The sequence below is a fragment of the Pelodiscus sinensis genome, chromosome 4 (assembly GCF_049634645.1).
Source record: "Pelodiscus sinensis isolate JC-2024 chromosome 4, ASM4963464v1, whole genome shotgun sequence".
Lineage (NCBI taxonomy): Eukaryota > Metazoa > Chordata > Testudines > Trionychidae > Pelodiscus > Pelodiscus sinensis.
Genome location: NC_134714.1, coordinates 86,868,578 through 86,886,046, shown reverse-complemented (window position 1 = coordinate 86,886,046; position 17,469 = coordinate 86,868,578). Strand labels below are relative to the sequence as shown.

General features: G+C 43.9%; 1 long non-coding RNA gene across 2 annotated transcripts in view; it reads left to right on the top strand.

Annotated features, from left to right (window-relative positions):
• The first annotated feature begins 748 nt into the window (after positions 1-748).
• The window catches only part of LOC112546458 (uncharacterized), a 29,874-nt gene continuing 13,153 nt past the window's right edge, over positions 749-17,469 (top strand). Inside the window, exons 1-2 of one of the 2 annotated variants that reach the window (XR_012903546.1) lie at positions 749-914; positions 11,349-11,404. This is a non-coding gene — a long non-coding RNA (uncharacterized LOC112546458). Of the gene's footprint in view, positions 915-11,348; positions 11,405-15,593; positions 16,034-17,469 lie in introns of those variants that run through there. The other variant, XR_012903547.1, reaches the window with a different exon arrangement.

The window sequence follows — 17,469 nt, the reverse complement described above, 5'->3', positions numbered from 1 at the left end:
TCCCTTCTAGCAGGGTCAATATGGCCTCACACCAACCTAGTCCACCCCGGTATATGCGGCTTCTCAGATCCAGTCACAAATCTGATCCACCCCTATTAGGGTATATACGGCCTCTCTGGCCTAGTCACCTCCTCAGGGTACGGACGCCCTTGCAGGCCTGGCTCACTGGTAGGCCTCCCGAGGAGCCTGGGAGCTGGGTTGCCATGGGGAGGGGGTGGTAGGGAGACCTGGGCCCTCCCACTCCACCAGGTCCCAGCCCAGGGCCCTGCTGCCTGCTCAGCCGGGATTCCATCCGAAGGGCGCTGAGCTCCCGGAGGCCAATCCCCCGCCCTGGGCTCCTTCCTGCCGCCCCTGAGCGTGGCTCCGCTCTTGGGGCCAGGCTCGGCGGGTTGGGGCCTCGGAGCGGTCCTCCCGGGTTGGGGTTGTCGTGGAGGCTGCGTCTGCTGCTCCTGGGGTGGCTGCAGCTGTGGCTGCTGCAGAGTCTGTGGCTCCTGGGGCTGCTGCGGCGATGGCTGATCAGATGCTCCTAACCGAGCTCCTTCTGGTGGTCTGCCCCAATTGTCCTGTGTAGCCCTCTTTTATCCCAGAGCAGCTGGAGCAAGCCCAGTAAGCTACAGGGGATGTGGCCTCCTCCACCCTACCAGTGGAATTAATCCCTTCCTGTCCCTACCTTCATCAATCATGGGAGCCCAGAGCTCATGTCCAACCAGAGCCCAAACATCTGTATCACAATTCTATAGTTCCCTGAGCCCCATGAGCGCAAGTCAGCTTCTCCTGGCTCAGTGCCAGCTGGGTTAGGCTCCATGTGCTGGTAATACAGGCCAAGAGAAGTGTCCTCCAGCTCTCCACAGCCTGGTACTGAAGCAGCATAGAGAGGCAAAAGAGAATCGAGCCCTTTCTGCCCATTTCAGGAGGTATGTTAATTAGAGCAGACAACTTTTCATTCTATTCTAGCTTCATGTGGCCATCAGTATTAGACTTATAAATGTTATTGCATTTCCTAGAGCTGTGATTAGGGAGATGGAATAGAAAAAATATGCAAGGATTTATGTGTTACTTCTGGATTTACGTTTGGAGGAAAGACTGTAAATCTGGCAGAAGGGCAAGAGGCAAGACATTTTCTAAATCACCAGGATGAACCTTTTTATTTGTATACATTTTAAAAACCTTATTTTGATTCCTTTCATCTCCTTCTACTTCCTTATGGATTCTTGCATCTTTAGTACTGGTGCAGGAAAGAAAAGTCAACACTGCTGTTGAATTAATGTCATAGGAGTTTGTAATTGTGGATACTGGTTTATGTGTAGCGGAAGCTGTTTTGCTTTCTTCTTCACTTTGTTTTTAATTTCCTTTCCTAAAAAGCAGCTTATTGCATTGCTCAGGTCTGGAAATGTGTAGTCCAATTTTCAAAAGCAGCCCCCAATTTTAAGTGTCCCAATTTTGCAGTGTCCAATTTTAGACACTTGGGGTCTTTATTTCAGAGGTGCTGAGATCCTGCAGTTCCCATTTACTCGAAGATAGAGTTCAGCATGTATGGTACCTCTGAAAATCAGCCCTTAGGTGTCTCAAGTAGGCAACCAGAAAACAAGATGTCAAAGTCAATGGACACTTTTTAAACTTTTGGCTTTGAGTGTTATTTCTGGCTATGACCCAAGCCACAACATTGATCTTCATAGCTGAACTTTTCTCAAATTTGGCATGCAGCAATCTAGACTTTTGGTTTGAGCGTCTCCCTACTTTCTGAATAGTGATTACATTCCTATGCTAAGAACAAGTCACATAAAGCTAGTGACAATCATCACATCTGCCCAAGACTGTTGTGTGCCACTCTTCATACCATCTATTCTATACCATCTCTTGCTTGGTATTATATTTTTGCATATGATATTTTCTGTTTGTTCCCAGATCCCCCTAATCCTAAATCTATGAGAACATTTTCAATGTGTGTGTGTTCTACTTTGCCTGGATTTTCCACTAACAATTTTGTTTAATCAACATTTGCAGGCAGTTTTTAAATTAAAACTGCCTTCATTTGCCAGTCATGAATTCTTTCTTTCTTTCTTTCTTTCTTTCTTTCTTTCTTTCTTTCTTTCTTTCTTTCTTTCTTTCTTTCTTTCTTTCTTTCTTTCTTTCTTTCTTTCTTTCTTTCTTTCTTTCTTTCTTTCTTTCTTTCTTTCTCTGTCCCTGCCATGTTGCATCCTGCTGCATTTTTCTTCACTGCCTGGACTGTTTCCTTCTTCTGACAATCTCTGTTTTCTTCTCCCTAACCCAATTATTTTTTTTCCATTTTAATGGTTCTTTCCCTTCTTCCTCATAACATGCTGATGAGTGTGATAAACAGGGGTTGAGAAAGAGGGTCTATCCCGAAGGCACAAAATATTGTCATCTACCAGCCTTTCTTTTATTGTATGTATTTATATATTAACAGAATCACATATAAGCCACCTCCCCAAAAACTGCCTTGAAATTCTGACTGAAATTTCCTAGCTTGTATGCACGTTTACAGTCATTCTCTCAATCTTCCTTTTCTTCTCCTTGCGCTGATGTTTTAAATGTCTAATAAACTGCCTGTTTTGCCTTTAATCACAAGGCAAAAGCCTCCTTCATTGCAGGATATGCTGAACTCTTTATTGGCATTGTATTCATTATCAATGAATCCACAGAACCTATTGAGCACATAATCCTCTTTATTTTTTGTTTGTTTGAACATCATCCATTTCCCCTATGTGTATATTTCTTTCTTGCTGCCTGTATCTTATCCCATCCCATTAGCTCTCTGTGCTGAATAGCCTGTTCCAGGACATCGAGCTTTAATTTAAACAGAAGATGATCAATAAGCTTAGCAAACTGTCCATGCCAACCTCAGCAGTTTGAATCAAAGTGTTTTACAGGTAATTTAAAGAGCATCCTCATTCATCTCTGTGATGTTGAATATACCTCTTGCTTGCTTGGCCCGCTGCAACTGAGAATGCTGGTTGAGGAGAATGTGAACCTCCTTTAGACACCCAGACTAGTAAATGGTTCTAGGTCTTAATGTTAGGATATGTTTATATGGCTATTAAACACCAGTAGCTGGCCCGAATGAGCTGACTTGACCTCATGGGGCTCAGGCTGCGGGGCTGTAAAATTGCATGTAGTTGGACTCAGGTTGGAGTCTGAACTCTGGGCCCTCGTGATGGGTGAGGGTCCAAGAGACCAGGCTCCAGCCCAAGTCCAAATGTCTGCACCATGGTTTTACATCCCCACAGAAGGAGCCCCAAGAGCCCCAGGAGTGACATGGGCCAGCTGTGGGTGTTTAATTGCTGTACAGACAGACCTTGACAGTCTTCTAAGACCACAGAAGCCAGGGCCTTTGGGACCAGACTTCCAAGCACAAAGGGACTGATGGTGCTATGGGACATTGGTACACTGGAAGCTGGGCAGTGCTGTTACTACTGTTTACAACACTTATACTAAAATAACCTCTAAAGTCCACACTCAGGTTGGGTCTCATTGTGCAAGGTACACACGCATAACAATTGACTATCAGTACCCTAAAGAGCTTACCTAGGGTTTCCAACAGTCCCTTATTACAAGGGACTTCCCTTATTTGTTTCATTTCTGTACAAAATCAGCAAGAAATACTGCTGTCAAATGAGTGGAGCACTGCTTAATAATTATTAATATTATTATTAGCAATAATAATCATTACTAATATCAGGAGACAGGGTGGAACAGGGGTTCTAAGAAAACAATCCCTTAATTCTGAAATACAGTGTTGGCATCCCTAACTTACAGTCTGATGGAAGTTTGCCCTGCTACTAGCCTGTACTTGTTCTGTGAACAGGGAACTCCTGGCTCTACTGCTTAAAATACTTTGAACTCATGATTTCCTCCGTCCACCCCAACTTTTGTCTGTGGGGCAGGATAACAGGAAAACCAGATCAGCTATTGCCCAAATTCATACAGCTGTGGGGTCTACATGCTTCTCTGAATACTGCAAGCCCCAGGGAAGGGGTACTTAGTGTGCTGCCTGTCCTGGAAATAGAAACTGGCCAATGGGAGGAGCGCAGGCAGCATGCGAAACCTCTTCTCCTGTTCCATCCAGGTTCGCAGCACTCACAGAAGCACATGGCCCCTGCATATGGCTGCTCTGAGCAGCCTGTGGGGACAGGGCAGGCAGGGGGCCTGGCTGAGGCTCCCAATGGGCTGCAGGCTGGATCCTGTGGCTTGGTGGACCGAATCTTGTCCACGAGTCATATTTTGTCCACCCCTGGTCTACTCCATCCTGTGCCTACCCCACCTCAATCCTAGTGTGAGATCTCATTGGACTTCATTGTCGAAGTAACTTGCTCTTAAAATTGCACTAGCATTATGGCAGCAGTCAATCTGTTCACTAAGATGACATGTTTAATTTCTTTTCACTCTCTGCCCACCTTTTCCAAAACCATGTTTTTGAGCATCATGCATTGCCAACCACAATAGTGTCTTATTGGGGCCCACAGTTTGCCTCCCAGTTTTGGTGTGAACTCTGTAAACTCAAAGGAACTGAACTTTTCACCTCCTCAGATGTCCGCCTGCAGACCAACAGGCAGACAGATACATCAAATCAATGAGTACTACCTCTGATGCTTCCTTAACTATCAACAAGATGACTCGTCACTTTCCAACTCCATCCATACCACTATCTATAAAGACCATTTTATGCCTATGTTATGGTTTTTGCCCTGAGTATGGCTAGACTGGAGGGTTTTCTTGGGATCCCAAAGGTATCCCAAAAAAAACCTCCGCTATGTCTAAGGAACACGTTTGCACTTCCACTTTCTTGCAGAAGAGCAAACACACTCCTTTGGAAGCCCCTGTATTCCTTGTTCCACGAGGAAGAAGACGGCTTTTGAAAGAGTGTTCTTTTGAAATTTGGCCCAGTCTAGACAGGTCACATTTCGGAAAAGCCTCTTTCGACAAAAAGATACGCAAAAATGCACTCTGCATTTTGCATATCTTTTTCCGATAGATCCTCGCAGTCTAGCTATACCCCCTCTCTTCTATTTAATCACTGCTGCAGACTCAGAGATTCCTGCAGCAATAGACTTCAATAATCACTTTCACCAGATTCACCGGGAGCATCTGAAAGCTGTTAAGAAAAAACTTAAGTGTCACACCAACATTAATTGCAATTTGCACCAACTCTAAGAGTGAGGGACTCAATCTGGCTGTCTGCTAAACATCTCAAATCCTCCCACCCATCTGTCAAAATAGGCCATCAATAAATGGGTTCATTTGAAATTATTGAAAAGTTAACTCCTTAACATTTTGACTTCACCTACCCAAATATTGAAAGTCCAGCCAGTTTTCATATGTCCCTCCTGAAGCCCTACACAGAAAATCGCTTCCCTGACCACTCCACCAACATCATGCTTCTCGCAAGTTCAGGGTCAGGCAGAATATAAAGTCAGAGAAATCCTGGATTCTAAGTAAATCTGAGATCTGCTGTACTCGCTCATGAACTAAGAGGATTATGCTAGAAGAAGAGGATTATGGCCTAGAACAAAGGGGAATTTCCATGCTCTGGAGCACATACTCACCTTTTACCAGAAAAAATGGGTCAAGGATCTGGTCCATGATCTGAAATTCCCCCTATCCCTCTAAATGTTAATATTTTGGATAATATGGATCTTGGATCCTAACAACCAAGGTTTGCAAAATCAAAACCTAAGCAACACCTTTTCACAAATTCACACCCAGCCTCCTCGGCCCATCACTGTTATCTGTGCTGTAATTTGGGGGCCATATGTATTTTTAATACATTAGGCAAAATAAAATATCTCTTTCCCATTCCTGTATCTGGCCCCATGTGAGAATTTACAGCAAGATGCTTGGGTCACAGTGGCCACTCAAACCTGATCCCAATTGTGTCAGAAATGGCGTAAGTTATCTTCTCATAAGGTCTAAGATGTCTAACATTCAGGCATCCTGGGTAAATCTGTAATTTACTGTGCTTTATGCCAGAGATTTGACAGAAGAAAGACTTCATTTTGAAAGTACCTTTTTTTTAAAAATTAGAAGTCACATGCCTAGCTGAGCTGTAAACACACTCATGAGCTTCCCATGATAATGAACTGGGTTGAGGATAAGTGGTGAGGTAAATGAGTTAGTTAGAATAATTAGTTACAATATATTTGATGTAATGTAAAGCTGGTCACAATGGTAGCTCTTCCCAGCTCCAAATGGTCCACACTAAAATCAGACAAATGCCTAAGTGAGGAATGTTCCATCGCTGCATTTACAAACTCAAGCTATCAACAACTGGAGAAGTAATATGACTCACTACTGTGTAGGAAGGAGGAGGAAGGAAACTTCATTAAAATTATTATCAAATTAATGTTGCGGAAATTTTGGCTATGAAAAAGTATGCTCTGAAAACCAGGATATAGGAGAAAGTGAAAGGAGTAGCCAGTGAACTGCTAAGTTTAGGGAATCTTGTGTGATGGAGGTTCATGGTTTCAACTGTCAGTGAGCTTGTCATGATGACATTATTGCATTGGCTTTAGATCTACTACCCAAAATGCATTGTGGATGCAGCACTAGCAGCATCTACAGAAAATCGTGGTCCTGGGGATGTAAAATTCAGTGCACCTTCAGCAAACACAAAAAGGGCTTGCATTAGTCATATTACTAATCTGTTATTTTTCCATGCCAGCTCTCTGCTTGGAGCAAGTACTTGTGACTTAGCATCTGAGAAAAGGATAGTTTCTGTTTAAGGACCCCAGATTCCTCTTCTTTGGTAGATCGCATCTTCCTAGGGCAGTCAGAGGTCAGTTCTCTGATTCCTACTTCCATTCCTTCACCTCTTGCCTCACCGGAATAAGTCTAAAATGATCAGCTGGCCACTAAATCTCACTAGAATGATTGGCAACCTATTTTTTGGCTGTTGGACATAGTCTGTTGGGTGCATAGGGTCTGCCCTATAGGCAGCTGATACCTCACAGCAGGGCTCATTGAATACCTGTTGTGAGGGGAAATCCTTGAAGAACAGTAGCTAGCATTCATGTTCCCAGTGCTATGGGAGGAACTGCTGATTCCCAAGCTTGGAAACTGATGATCCGCATGTGCAAGTGGCAGACTTAGTTTCTGAAGGGTACGGGCAGGATGTTCAAACTGGGGGAAATCAGCTGTAAAAAGTATATTGCTGTGATGCAAACTGTTTGGAGAAACTGTTGGTGGGGCCTCCTGGAAAAGTTTTCAGAGCATATTTCAGAGCTGCAAGCATTGTTGTCTCTTGCTGAGTAGCACAAAGTGCCAAGCAGGCCTTTACAAGAGGGGCTCTAAATTTCTAAAGGCATTTAGCTCCTAACTGACGCTGGTCAGGAAATTACACAACGGATGTTGAAATGTTGGCTTGTTGAAAAGTTGTCATTCGAGTAATGGATGCTTTATTTCCTGTTTTTGCTGAAAGGTAAAGTGCAGCATAATTAGCGAGCGAGAAAGCAACCTTGGCAACAAAACAAAAAAAGCACATTTTAGGCGCCTGAGCCAATTAAAATTGTTTACACAGCCACTGAACAATATTTTCTCCGAATAATTATGACTGGGAGAATTGATCATAACAAAGCCAGGTTTACCCGTCAGAAACCTGAGCCTGTGATGTGCATTCAGCTCCCAGGGATGTGAATGGAAGTTGAGCGCATTCTGCAACTATCAGCATGCAGGGTTTGGGAGAAGGCAGAAAGGGTGTTAGACCCTGTTCTTTCGGTTCTGGGTAGGATGCCAAACTGAAAAAAGATTAGATCTACAGTATGTTCTGGATTTAGTTCAACTGCTCTGAGAAGAACTGCAGTGCGGCTCTCAGCTAATTACAGTTCAAGATGGTGGGAAGCTGAAAGCAATAGATATCGAGTGATTTTTGACATTTGGGGCATTAATGATTGGGGCATTACATTGACTATGTAATATGAATCCAAGTTTTAATTCAACCTCACATCCAAAATGTAGATTAACTCTACTCCGGAGTCAGAGTCAGATTGAACACTGCTTCCTCAATTCCTTTTTACATGGAAGAAGCTAGAATTCTCTCATGCATCTGTAACAACAATCCATCTGTATCTTTAATAAATCTGCACATACACTTTTTAGTCACCTGACCCACATCCCCTTGATGCTCATTCATGCAAATGCTCGGCTGGGTGTCCTAGCTCTATGATGGTTGGCTCTCCTTCCTAGGAACAAAACAATGTGTCTGATACAAACAGGAGAGCAGATAAATGTCAATGCTTTTTACTAGGATGTTAATATGCTTTTCTTATGATATAATAACAATATACTGACCAATCATTTCAGAATTCTCTCATTTCTGGATTCATACACATACTTTGCTTTCAATATTTTTATGTCTGACTTCTCCCTATTCTCGTATTTTAACATTTTCTTTGGTTGCTTGTGAAGTACCATTAAACCTATGAAAGCTACTAGAGGACAAAATAGTCTGATGAGGGTTCTCTTCTGATACACACGTATCTACGCAAATTCTGGAAGCTGCTTGTGTCCAGACTTGTATAGTGTTGTATTTTTTGTAAATAGGATCTGCCTGCTGTCTATTTCTGCCTTGCTATGCCTGTATAGGGTTTAATTACACAGTATGTCCTGTTTTGTTTTGAGACTTTCAAAAAGAAAAATGAATTGGGTGTGTCCTGCCCAGGGAGAGTTATAAAAACAAAAACCTCTGGTGGGTGTGCTGTTTTGACTTGCCTTTGGTTTAGCGAGGGAAGAACAATTGAGAAAAAACATGCTCATAGATCAAATTTGCTGAAGGCAGAAATCCTGAGCCTAGTCTCTAATCACTGGAGAAATGTAAAACCCAGGGAGGGAAGAGGGAGGGCAGAAAAATAGTTATTTGACAATACTCCAGGAAATGTCAAAGTGGTCACCCCCAAGCTCAATTTATAGGCTTCTGAAGTGCGGGTGAAATATTTATTCATGTCTCCCTGCACTTCAATGGGAGTTACCCATCTCGGGGCACACTGTAGTTTTTGTAACCACAGCAGGACATGCAGAATTGGGAAGAATGCAGAAGGGCAAATATGCCCATGGTAGGGCACCACTTATAGGCAAAGTGAGGATGGGAGTGCACCCATATCAGTCCAATTACTTTATCCACCCCCCAGGAGGCACTGTGGGGTGTCTTTCTAATGGGTGGGTGCTTACCTTCCAGCTGGAGCCTTTTGACTGTCTAGTCCTCTTTCTGTGGGCCCCCTGATACTACCAAACACCCTGTGATAAGCAAAATAAAAGTAAAGAAAAGCCCGTAAGCAGCCGCCCCCAGGATAGGGAACTCTCTGGGAGTATCAGTGTCTACTTCAGAGTTCACTGGGCTTCAATTCTTTTCCTCTTCAACTCAGGGGTTCTTCACCCTCCTTCTGCAAGGGGACGGCTCTGCAGGCTGCCAGTCTTCTCTCCAGGACTGGAGAAGATCAGCAATGTGTTCCCTTCCCAGGGTTGGCACCGTCTGAGTGGCATTTCCTCTTCTGAACTCCTCCTCCAGTCCTGGCTTGATTTGCAGGTGTGGCGGGGCAGGGTCATTCTAGCCCCAAACAGCTCCTTAACCCCTTCCACATTTGTGTGAGATTTATGTAGCACACACCTTCCATAGCTCCTTTTACCACCAGCATTGCCTTCTCTGTTTCTCTCAGGGAAACATTTTTCATCCTCTGTCCTTTGCCCTCAATTGCCTGCAAAAAGATTGCCCCAGTCCCATTATCTGAGACAAAAGTTTGCAGAATAAATCCTTTTGAGGAATCCCAATTAAAAAGACCAGTTCTTGACATATACCCTTCTTACAGTGTCTTGAAGGTCTTATCACAGACCTCCAGCCACTGTCCTGTCCTTTGCCATTCATTTATTACAAAGGTTAGTAGAGGTACAGTAATGGTTGCAGACCTGGCATGAAGCACCAATAGCATCCTGCCAGACTCAAGAAGTGCCAGACATATTTCTTCACTGTGGGCACAGTCTGTCAATGCTTGGACCTGGCTGTCTAGTGACTGTAGACACCTTTCTCCCAGATTAACTGTTAGGCTAGCATCTGGGAGGGTCAAGAGCACTACTATGAGGTCTTTATGTAGCTGCCCCAATATTGTTGTCTATAGTCAAGGTCATCCCAGTCGCTAGCTGCATGCTGCCCAAGTGGTTGTATCCTGTACAATAGGCTCTGGAACTTGTCACTGCTCCATGGAGTTCAAAAGGCATGAACTACAATTTATATACGCTGAAGGGCATGGACAAGGCCATCTTCTGTCAGAATTCTGGCATCAGTTTTATTTGCCTGTTACCTTTCAAGAGATCTAAGGTGTATATATGTATCAGGCTACTGCCATTTGCTCTAATGGTTCATCCACATCCTCACTTTTAGCCATGGTAGTGTAGACCAGGCCTTAGATTGTTAGTGAATACTTGAACCATACTATAGAAGTTACTACAGGATAAAATATCTTGGTTAGAGTGCTATGCAAGGTCTGTAATAAGCAATAATGACAGAATGAACACAGAAAATAAATAACATTTATATTATGTAATCCATTACCAAGCCACAAACAGTAAGCTAGGTACACACACATATACACATTCAGAATGCTGCCTGCGTCCAGACTTGCACAGGTTGTATTTTTTTAAATGGGACGCTGCCCATTTCTGCCTTGCACAGTGTTGTGCATGCATATGTTTCCATTATTAGGTACACAGTGTTTTGTTTTGAGACTTTGAAAAAGAAAAATGAATTGGGTGTGACCTGCTCAGGGAGAGTTATAAAAACAAAAACCTCTGGTGGGTGTGCAGTCTGTTTTGACTTGCCCTTGGTTTAGAGCATGGAGAACAATTGGGAAAAACATGCTCATAGATCAAATTTGTTGGAAGCGGAAATCCTGGGGCTAGACTCTAATCACTGGAGAAATCTGAAGTGCTGGGAGTAAGGGGGGAATTAGGGCAGAAAGAAAATAGAGTTATTTGAAAATACTCCAGGAAATGTCAAAGTGGTCACCACAGAGTTCAGCGTATAGGCTCCTGATGTGTGGGTGCAATTTCCATTCCCTGCACTTCAACAGAAGCATCTGTATCATTATTATAACTAAGCCATAATTGGGGATATTGTTGACTGAGATGTGAGTAGCGGTGAGTATACTAGTCCCCATTGTAGTCAATGGGAGCCAGGGTACTTAGTATCTCTCAAAATTAGGCTCTAAGTATTCAATATCATACTCTAATGAGATGGCCTATGTTTAACATCCCCCCATGTTAGTTCTTCTTGTCATGTAATTCCAGTTTTGCTCCTGTGTATGTATGTTCCTGAATCCTATAAAGGGTGCATCTTTATTTTGCAGATGCACAATAGAGAAAGGAGTGCAGAAAAGTAAGCCATTGTTCCCTCCCCTGCTGGGTAAGGATTTATGTGTTGGGAAAGGATTTGTTCCAGTCATGTAAGTGGAATTATTTGGCAGCGGGATTGTTCACATTTCACATTCCACTGCAGGTTTAATGTGAACATTTAGTCGATGAAACAAAAGCAATGCTTTTTCTAAATATATGGGGCCAAATCATTGATTCTACTGGTTTTTTGGCTGAATTTAGGCCACTGAGATACTGCAATGCTCCAAGCCTTTTGGGAAGAATGTCTCTGATAGAAAGTAGCAGCCTGACATGGCCAAGACAGGCAAAGAAATGTGTTCAAGGAAATAAGTGCTGGGCTGCAATCTATTGATTTGGTCACATAAGTAGTATTGGATGTAAGGTCTCCTATTAACTGGCACTGTGGCATTAATGCACTAGGAAATTCTGACTGTTTATCAGTCTCCATCAAAGAATGGATGGAATTTATGAAAAAGACCTATTGTTTAATCAAAATAGTATTTTTATTTATTTTTTGGTTCTTAAAAGCCTCGTGGCTTACTTCTCCTCTGGGCAGAGGCATCCACTTAAAGGCACCACTGATGAAACAAACAACTAATCTGACAAAAAGTCAACTCAAGGAGAGCAAATGACACGTGACAGTGACTCAGCCCCACAGGATGCCCCTGGAGGTAGATAGGCTTTGCAGTGAGCTTTGTGAGGCAATGCTCTCTGGTTTTGTCAGACCACCCGGGAAGCTGTGATACCTGCCAGAGGGAATGCTCTGATTTTGACTCCTCAGAGTTCAGATGTAGGGGCTGTTAGCAAGAGCATCTGAAATGATCTCAACTGTTGGAAATGAACATAAGGAGAAACATGTCACTGGTGCATGGATACTACTGCATAAATACCTTGGGCCCTAATCCTGCAATGTACTGAACGAGTGGATCCTTGCATCCCTCTGTGTATTGCCACAATGGGGCTTTGCACAGAGGTGCTTTCATGTGTGTAATGTTTGTCACCCGGTGTTTTTATTTATCCACACTACCCACCACCCATTTTGCGAGTCCCAAAGTCCGACCCGCACCGTGTCTATCCAGTATTACTCTTTCTCAATCATGATCTAGTTTAAATCAGGATGGGATGTAGTCCAGTAATACCGCTTTGGGCAGCAGGGAGAGGAGGGTCCGGGCCTATCCTCACTCACGGACCCCAGCGCACGGCCCTAAGGACTCAGACCTGACGCGGTCCTGTCTGGCTGGCAGGGCTTCCCACCAAAATATGCCAGCCTGCGGGAAATATGCAAATGCCCTGCCCTGGGCTGCTTCCTCTCCCCTTACCTGACTCTCTTGTTCCTTTTTCTATTGCCTCCTCCTACCTCCCTTTTTAAACTGCCTGCGCTCCAGCTCGGCGTCTTCCCCCAGCCCCGGCGGACGCCGCCCTCGTCCGTCTTCTACCAGATCCCGTCCCCTCTCCCACGTCACTCTCCTGCCGCTCGCCTGCGCTGTTTACCCGGGCGCCGCCCGGCACGGCTGTCTGGCGGCATGAGAGCATGCTGTGCATGCGCCGCCCCCGGCTCGCCGCCCCGTACATGGCTGGCATGGGGGGGTTTAAAGTGCAGGGCAGTAGTGCCCCATCACAGTGTGCAAACATTACAGGACCTAAGCCTAAGAAAAACCATAAATGGATAGATAGAATGTAGACAGAATTTTTTTATTAAATCCAATTACTTTCCATGTCTTTCTGAGGCTGATAATCAAAATAGAGGGGAGTTCTGGCTGCCTGATTGTCTATTATGCTCTTTTAGTCATGCCACTAGGCCAAGGGCAAATTATTTCTGAGATAATATTGTACGTTTGCACATTCGCCCATATCTAGAATTTCTCCCACAGCAAACATTTTTGAAGGTTCCAAACTGTTCCATTCCTTTTTCTTTACTTTGCAATTTTGTTCATTTCTTTGCTTCTGAAATACAGCTGTGATGGGTGGTGCCAAATTCTTGCATTATCAGCAGAATCCTTTATATTTGTTAGTCTCTAAGGTGCCACAGGACTTCTCATTATTATCAGCAATGAAAATCAGGGAAATCTAAGTGGTATTTAGTAGCCCAAAGATAGTAGATTAGTCAGGGTAAGTTCTGGAGCAGTATTCAGATCTTGGGATATTTAATCAAACTGAACAAGGACACAAATAGTTTGAGATTCACTCATCACTGCTAATCATCATGGGCACAATTTTCAAAATTTCCCATGTGATTCAGAAGTGTAAGTTCCGTTTTTGTAAGTGATCATTTGCACTCTTGGGCTTTTGAAAAACTGTACTGACTATCTTTTCAATTAGTCACTTTTATGCCAGCAGAGACATATTTCCTTGCTGTGCATTCTATTCTGTCAGGAACCATGAATCCTGAATGCTGGGCCAGAGGGCTTTTTTAGAATCAGTAAGTTCCAACCTGTCACCCTCTAGCCTACTAACTGGCACTAGAATATGAGCTTACCCCAGACAGAGGACCCCAGTCCTTGGAATTGATTGGCTAAGTACAGGGGGCGGGGCTCATTCATTCACAGATCCTGTTTAAATACAGCCCAGGAACAAGAAATTGTCCATGTAAGTGGGTTCAACCTGCTTAGGACTGCTTCCAGGCAAGGCCTGCTCCTCCTGCTTGCTGCTGATCTCCTGGAAACTTGATTGCCTGTCTCCTGACATCTGACTCCTGGTTTGCCTTCTGACCCTCCTTGGACTCTGATTCTCTGGCGTCTGACCCCGCCTGACTCCCAACCTCTGCTCTGTCCAAAAGGTCAAACTGCCCATGTCCTGGTCATAACTGACATAGTCAGGCTCCTAGCAACTTCAGTTAAACTCCTAAGAATACCCTGCTTTTGCCCTCATGTCTTTAGACAGCAGTGGTGTTGATACTCTTGCTTCAGCTAGGCTCTTGGAATGAAAGACCTCCCTTTAAAAGTGCTATTAATACAATGCCAAGACGAGGGGTTATGCAAGTTATAAGTGACCATCACGCTCCATCTATATCACCTCAGGGACACAAATCCACCTGAGTGAGTGGCTGGAGATTCAATGTTATTTCTGACTCACAGTCTCCTTGACAACCCCAAAGCCAGAGGCACAGACATACCATTTAGACAGAAGTACCTGATGTGACAGTATAGGCAAGAACTTAGCCCTCTAACTGGTCAACTTCAAGTCTTCAACTAATCATGAATCCCATAATGGAATAACATGGAAAAAAAGGTTAAGTGAAAGCCCCTTAAAAAATCACATTTGTCTTCTGATCAGGCACAGTCCTTGGCTGAATTATCCGTTCCCCCCATTGCTATGCAGTGGAATATATGCACCCCTGACTCTGAATCCCAGACATGGCTGCATTTCACTGGTCATCATGATCTTTACTTCTAACCAAAGAACATGTGGGCTGTGTCTACACTGGGCCACTTATTCCAGAAAAGCAGCCGCTTTTCCGGAATAAGCTGCGAGCTGTCTACACTGGCCCCTTGAATTTCCGGAAAAGCACTGACGATCTACTGTAAGAAATCAGCTGCTTTTCTGGAAAAACTATGCTGCTCCCACTCGGGCAAAAGTCCTTTTTCCGGAAAACTGTTCCGGAAAAGGGCCAGTGTAGACAGCACAGTAGCGTTTTCCGCAAAAAAGCCCCAATCGTGAAAATGACGATCGGGGCTTTTTTGCGGAAAAGCGCGTCTACATTGGCCACGGACGCTTTTCCGGAAAAAGGGCTTTTCCAGAAAAGCATCCTACCAATGTAGACGCTCTTTTTCCGGAAATACTTATAACGGAAAACTGTTCCGTTTTAAGCATTTCCGGAAATTCATGTCAGTGTAGACGTAGCCGTGGTGTGCCTCAAGATGGTGGCAGGGTGGCTTTACGCTGTCTCTGAGCCTAGGCATGTAATAGTCTGAGCATAGTTTTAATTTATCCCAGCTGCCAAGAGGACAATATGATAGCTGGAAATCAGCCCTGTATAACTGACCATACTTCCTTACCCCGGCCATCGCCTCTCTCTCAGTAACTCTCTGCATAGCACATACGTACAGATACATGACACGTTATAACCCTATATAAAACTCTTAGACCAGCTAGCCACAGACCGCAGGATATAGGAGCTGATGCCTGTGGCTATGTCACCCAAGCTCCTCCTTCCCTAGTGAAATTCCCTTCTGTGGCTCTAGGGCAGCTCTGCACTGCTGAAGTGGCCTGGGACAGTCAGGCTCGTAGTTTATAAAATACCCTTCACGATGAAAGGCCTTGGACAGATGTGAGATGGCATCATTTAACTCCATAGTCACCGGGGTGGCTTTGTGGATCCTCTGATTAAGGAAATACTATAAATGTTTGGAAAAGCCCCAACAAGAAGCAGAGGGGAATTTGGACTCTGAAAATACTTCTGTTGCAAACAAGAGTCCCTAAACTGCTTTTTCCTGCCTAGAGTACTGTCCGCACAAAGGGACCAGCAGCCAATTGGATTATAGCACTGTTGATTACTCACAATTCCTTTCCTGTGAGGACAGGCCCTGATGTGTTGTTTTTTGATAACACTGGCTCCTTTAGAGCAATAATGCTGGTACAGCTTCCTGTCTAATCGTAAAACAATTACTGCACCTCGAAAGGGAAAACAGTTTTGGAGAATCCTGTTTTAAGCTCGGAAGTGGTAAGAGAAGCATTTTCTTGCTAATCAATGGTTTGGCTTTAAGTTTCATTAAAACAGCCCCTCTGGCTACATGCACAATGTTAAGCAGGCTGGCGGGCTCAGGTTTGGAGACTGGATAGAGATGGACTTAGCTGCAATATCTCAATCTGGAGCTGAATCCCCTACCCCTTTTTTTTTTCAGGAGAGCAGCTGAGGTTTTGATTTGGGCCTCTCTCCAGTAACAGGCGATGTAACCTTTCACCTCTAGATCACTAGTCAGAATTAGCCCCAAATTGGTAGTGTTCAGCAGTTGCCACCATGTAATGTATGTTCAGTGGTCTATGCAAAACAAGCTGATGGTCTTCCTCTGCTGGACAAGTTCCATGTCCCTCACGATGGTGACTGTCCATGTCACACTAATTCCTTGCTTATAATTTTAATGACAAAACCCAACACTGAAGGAATGACACACCCTCTAACCCATGGAAGTGGTCTGGCCAGGCCAGGACTAAGGTACGGTGAAGACAGACTGGGATGAGTTTGCACTACCTTGCCTATGCTGTATGTAATTTGTGCATGAAGTGGGGCCTTCACACTCTAGGACTGGCACCTGTTATAAGCACTTGAGAAAACATTAAACAAGCGAACCAAGGCTGACAGCTTCTAATCTGCACAAAAACTTCCTGAACTCTCTAGAATGCAGACTGATTAATGGATTCAGTGGCAGACATGGAGTAGTAGAGAGGAGGCTAGCAAAAACTCTATATTCATGAGTTAATACAATGGTAGCTGGATAACTCTGGAACTCAAAGACTGGATAAAAACCCTGAGCCTGATTCTCCTCTCACATACCCCAGTTGGAGTTATTCCACTGACTGCAGCGGAGTTACTCCAGATATACCCCAATGTGGCAAAGCAGAAACATGAGGCTAACAACAGTCATCCAGTTTCACATGCAAGGACAAGCTATGTGAAGTTCTGCACTGACTCCTTCACTCTTCTTTGTGAATTGATTAGCCCAGGAGTTCTGATTTATGGAGGCAGATTCTTTGAATCTTAGTTTTCTAAGCCAAAAGTCTTCAACATAGCATTTAAACAGCTTTCTGGGAAAGAGGTATCTGATAGATACAAAATTAATAAGGAGTGTAATCTAGTAGTTACAGCAGGGACCAGACCTTAGGACACCTGTGAGGAAAACTTTCCTCAACTGAGACTAGTGGAAAAGCTTCCTTTACTTCAGTGGAATTAGGATTTCACCTCTGGATTCTGTTTAGTTCTGCCCCGACTCACGTGTAACTTTGGGCAAATCCCTTAAACTGTAAGAACATATTACTTAAATGCCTCACAGGGGTATTTTGAGATTCAGAGGATTTTAAAAAGAGTTTTGAGGTTCTTTTGTGAAAGGATAAATACAAAGTACCCATAGAGTTAGTTTTATGTGACACAGGAGCACCTGG